A 5,857-nucleotide genomic window follows, 5' to 3' on the forward strand; every position below is an offset into this window, starting at 1 on the left:
AATTCACAAAATAGTATGGGAGTTTGTGGCATCTCATTCCTTTGGGATATATTACCAGTCTTTTGACAATTATCGCATGACTTACAAAAGAATATGAATCTCGAAATATAGACGGCCAATACAAACCACATTCTAGCACTTTTCTCGCCTTCCTCCTAGCTCCAAAGTGACCTCCACATGCATAAGAATGACAAAATGTAAGAATGGAAATAATTTCATTTTCATGAACGCACCTTCTTATCACTTGATCTACACAATGCTTCTATAAGTAGGGGTCATCCCATACATAGTATTTGGCATCACACTTGATCTTATCTCTTTGAGCCTTAGACAAACCAGGAGGTAAGATGTTAGTAACCAAATAATTTACAAGATTTGCATACCAAGGTAATGTCACACTCATGGAGAACAATTGCTCGTCAGGGAACGTTTCTTGCAAATGAAGTTCATCCTCCACATGAACTAAATGACTCAAATGATCTTTGACATGATTTTCTCTCCCTCTTTTGTCTTTGATCTCCAAATCGAATTCACTCAAGAGAAGTATCCATCTTATTAATCTTGGTTTTGCCTCTTTCTTCATCATCAAATAACGTAGAGCTGCATGATCAGAGTAAACAATAATTTTAGTACCAAGCAAATAAGATAGAAACTTTTCTAAAGAAAAAACAACAGCTAAAAGTTCTTTCTCAGTAGTGGAATAATTTCTTTGGGCATCATTCAAAGTCCTTGAAGCATAATAGATGGCATGAGATGCTTTTCCAATCCTTTGACCCAAAACATCACCTACTGCATAATCATTTGCGTCGTACATTATCTCAAAAGGAACGTTCCAGTCAGGAGGCTGGATAATCGGGGTAAAAGTCAATAGTTCCTTCAGCTTATCAAACACCTCTTTACATGCCTCATCGAGCTCGAAAGCCAATTCTTTTGCAGCAACTTACATAGGGTAATGCTATTTTGGAGAAGTCCTTGATAAATCTTTGGTAAAAACCTGCATGTCCAAGAAAAGAACGAACTTCCTTCACACTAGTGAGATAAGGTAAAGATTGAATAATATCAACTTTGGCTTTATCTACCTCAATTCCCCTAGATGAAACAACATGACCCAAAACTATACCTTGGTCAACCATAGAATGACATTTTTTAGAATTTAACACAAGGTTAGTTTCTATGCATCTTTAAAGAACAAGTGTAAGGTTATGCAAACAATTATCAAAGGAGTCTCCATAAACTGTGAAATCATCTATAAAGACTTCTATGATATGCTCAATATAATATGAAAATATGCTAACCATACACCTTTGGAAAGTGGCTGGGGTGTTACAAAGGCCAAAGGGCATGCGGCGATATGCAAAAGTTCCGAATGGGCATGTAAAAGTCGTCTTCTCTTGATCCTCCGGAGCAATTGCAATCTGAAAATAACCTGAATAACCATCAAGGAAATAATAGTAAGAATGACCAGCTAACCCTTCAAGCATTTGATCAATAAAAGGTAAAGGAAAGTGGTCCTTGCGGGTTACAGCATTTAATTTCCTATAATCTATACAAACTCGCCACCCATTCTGAACACGGGTAGGAACTAACTCATCATTCTGATTTTTCACAACAGTTATTCCAGTCTTTTTAGGAACCACTTGAACAGGGCTAACCCAATTGCTATCTGAAATAGGATAAATCACTCCAACTTCAAGAAGTTCGAGGATCTCCTTTTTCACAACATCTATCATGGGCGGGTTCAATCTTCTTTGCGGTTGACAGAATGGTTTTGCTCCTCCTTCAAGCAAGAGACGATGTATGCATGTAGACGGGCTAATTCCTTTAATATCTGCAATTGTCCAACCAATAGCTGTCTTATGCTCCTTAAGGACCTGCATAAGCTTTTCTTCTTGTGATGCACTAAGTTTGCTGGAGATGATCACCGGTAACGTTCCTTTGTCTCCAAGGAACACGCACTTGAGGTAACTAGGGAGAGACTTCAAATCTGGAACGGGGGCCTGCAAAACAGAGGGTAAAGGCCGCTTATTAGAAATTGGTAATGCAATATAAGAAAGGCTACCTGACTGCTGCTGTAACTTTGGAGAATCTTTCAACGCTGCAACAGTTTCCTGCAAATCAGTACTCAAGGCTAACTCCTTATTCTCTTCCCCAAGATGCTTACTAATGGCAACTTCCAATCCATCTTTTTCATCAAGTTCAAAAACTTCCTATGCTAAAGAATCAGTCACATCAATAGAATAAACATGATTGTCATCATCATCATCAGGATATTTCATGGCATCATAAATATTAAACTTAATGATTTGACCATCAAATTCCATGGTAAGTATGCCACTATGAACATCTATCTTAGCCTTGGATGTTTTTAAGAAGGGTCTTTCTAACAAAATAGAAACCTCAAGCACATAAAAATCAGTAGGGAAAACTAAATCATTAACTTGTACCAGAATATCCTCAAATACACCCTTAGGATAGGCATTAGATCTATCAGCTAATTTAATCACAACACCAGTTTTATTCAAAGGTCCAAGTTTCAAAGAAGCATATATAGAATATGGCATGACATTGATAGAAGCTCCTAAATCTATTATGGCCTTCTCAAACATAGTGTTACCTATCGTACAAGGGATAGTAAACATACCTGGATCTTTGCACTTCGCTGGGAGTTTTCTTTGAATCACTGCAGAAACATTCTCTTCTACTCTCACCTTGTCACACTCTTTAAGTTCCTATTTCCTCTTAATTGTACACAACTCTTTCAAGAATTTAGCATAACGAGGTACTTATTTAATAACATCTAAAAGTGGAATATTTACCTCGCATCTACGAAAAGTCTCATAAAAATCTCTGTTTTACTCATCTTTTCTAGATTTTGCCAAAGCTTGAGGAAAAGGAGGTATTGGTTTATAATCGGACAGAGGCAGAAACTTATGCTTAGGAACACCATCGTCGTTGGGAACGCTCTTGTCTACAATGACGTTTTTCTCCTTTTATTCTTTCGACGGTGCAGGGCTGCCTTTACTGGAATCTCAACCTCTTTACCACTTCTCAAGATGATTACACTTGCATTTTCTCTTGGATTTTCCACCGTTTAAGAGGGTAATTTCTCCAAACTTTGCGCCTCCAGCTTACTTATTACGGTTGCCATCTGTCTCATTTGATTCTCCAAACTTTGAACACTGGCCCTCGTCTCTTGTTGAAATTGCAAAGTATTAGTGGCAAGAGACTTAACAATATCTTCTAAAGACATACCAGAATTAGAAGTTTGGCTCGGTTGTTGTCTAGGGGGATATGGCTACTTATATTGCTGGTAACTTGGGCGGTTTTGAGTCACAGGTTGATTCACTTGTGGATTCCCATAGCTAAGATTGGGGTGATCCCGCCATCCTGAGTTATATGTGCTCGAATAGGGATCATACTTCCTTTGTGGTTGTCCAGGAAAGCCACATGCTGCATTCACTTGCTCAATGGGCTCCTCTTGAAGAGTTAGGCACATATCAATTAGATGCCCTACTACTGAACAAATCCCACAAGCCTTCATAGTTTGCATATTACCTACAACCATTTGATGAACAAGAGAAGTTAGACTCGAGATTTGTTGTTCAAGGGAGGAAATATTTACCTCATTATCACGCCTAGATGGAAGGTCAGGCCTAGTGCCAAATTGTTGAGAATTGGCTGCCATATTTGCAATCAAGTTTCTCGCGGCCTCGGGAGTTTTATCCACCAAAGCTCCTCTACTAGCAGCATCAATCATGCTCCTATCAATGTATAGAAAGCCCTCATAAAAGTACTGGATAAGTAGCTGCTCACTAATTTGATGATGGGGGCAACTTGCACATAATTTCTTAAAACGTTCCCAATATTCGTGTAAGGACTCTCCATTGTGCTGCCTTACACCACAAATTTCTTTTCGACTGTTGGCCACCCTTGAAGCTGGGAAATAGTTCTCCAGAAATAACCTCTTCATCTCGTTCCATGTGGTAATACTCCCGGAGGGGAGATAAAAGTGCCAATCCTTAGCTGAATCCTTCAAAGAAAACGAGAAGACTCTTAATTTAATTTGCTCTTCAGTCACCCCCGTATGTTTCAAACTCGTGCAAACCACATGAAGCTCTTTTAAATGCTTGTGAGGATCTTCACTTGCAAGGCCATGAAAAGTGGGCGAGAGATGTATTAGTCCAGATTTTAATTCAAAAGTAGTAGTAGCATCTAAAACAGGAAACGTTATGCATAAAGGTGCTTGATTCAAATCAAGGGCAGCAAGCTTTTTCAAAGTTCGATTTCTAGCCATGACTTCCTCCTCTTCTAAATCAGAATTGCTAGCAAATTGGGAATCAAGAGCCAAATTGCTTTCCTCAGAATTTCTCCGAGCTTCTTTCCTTAACCTGCGCAAAGTGACAAATGTTAAATCACCAAGATGAGAGGACCTGGTCATAAAACAAAAAATCTCATTAAAGAAATAGAATAAATGACAAATAATGAAAATTGACTAACTGGAAAGTAAAATAAAAAAAAAAATTAATATATTTTTCTTATTATGACCAGAAACACAAAAATGCCAAAAACCCTATGAAAACGTTGTTTTTTGGCCTCAAGAGGGTGGGGCTAGAAATGTTTATAGTCTTGCTTAGAATTTCGTTTTCTTCGAAATAGGTACTTGTAGCACTCCTAATTGAACCAAAATTTTTCTTATGAATAGTACTATTGTTAAGATTTTTTTTCTGAAAAAAAAACAACAAGAACGAAATAAGAATCACAAAAAAAAAAAAAAAAAAAAATCAACTAGAATCACTCCTGGGCAACGGCGCCAAAATCTAGTGTGTTGTCGTAGGCAACCAAGATTAAAACCTAAAAACACATGTAGTAGTGTGAGTAAGGATCATTCCCACAGAGAGTGTCTAGCCGAGTTTTATGTTACGTGAACAAGGCTGGGGGGGTTTGAGTAAAACAGAAACAATTTCAGAAAAAAAAAAACAATTCAAATTAAATTATCAATCAGAATATGTAACAACTGCTGTAAACTAGTACAATGCATGCATAATAACAATAGAAAATGGGCCCAAAACTTTTCTTTTTATTATAAGTAATACATCTTTTATACACAAAGAGCATCATTTACAAAAAGCCATTTTAAAAGACAAAAACAGGGGAAACAGTGTAGCTATTGCTCCTCGCTTGCCGACACCCCTCTGACTGCATCATCACCTAGATCCTGCATCCACAAAGGAAAATAACGGGGTGAGCACAAAATAATGCTCAGTAAGTAAACCCTCTATCTGTTTATCCCCGTATGTATTTCTCTTAATTCTTTCCTCACATTTCTTGTTTCCTACTAAAGTCATGGCCTCATTTTACCGGAGGTACGGCCGATGGCGTTCACACAGCACCATCTCATTTCTCATGACTGTCGGTGGAGTTCACACAGCACAACACCGTTTTTGACTACGAGTGAGGATCACGAAGCACCTACCCAGTTTTTGTAACTACGGGTGGAGACCACAAAGCACCAACCCGTTCCTCATGACTTTCGGTGATGATCACAAAGCATTAACCTATTCCTAATCACTGTCGGGTGATGATCACAAAGCATCAACCCATTCTAATAAATATCGGTGATGATCACAAAGCATCCACCGTTTCTAATAACTATCGGGTGATGATCCAAGCATCCACCCGTTTCTAATACTACGGGTGATGATCACAAAGCATCCACCCGTTTCTAATAACTATCGGGTGATGATCACAAAGCATCCACCCGTTTCTAATAACTATCGGGTGTGATCACAAAGCATCCACCCTTTCTAATAACTATCGAGTGATGTCACAAAGCATCAACCCATTTCTAACACTATTC

The 5,857-nt window shown here is 38.3% G+C and overlaps 1 non-coding gene across 1 annotated transcript; it reads left to right on the forward strand.

The window, feature by feature from the left end:
* Positions 1-3,815: 3,815 nt before the first annotated feature.
* LOC116140337 lies at positions 3,816-3,919 on the forward strand. The gene has a single exon (XR_004129609.1). It is a non-coding gene; the product is annotated as a small nucleolar RNA R71 (small nucleolar RNA).
* Positions 3,920-5,857: the final 1,938 nt, after the last annotated feature.

Source organism: Pistacia vera, unplaced genomic scaffold, assembly GCF_008641045.1.
Source record: "Pistacia vera cultivar Batoury unplaced genomic scaffold, PisVer_v2 Contig37, whole genome shotgun sequence".
NCBI classification, from domain to species: domain Eukaryota; kingdom Viridiplantae; phylum Streptophyta; class Magnoliopsida; order Sapindales; family Anacardiaceae; genus Pistacia; species Pistacia vera.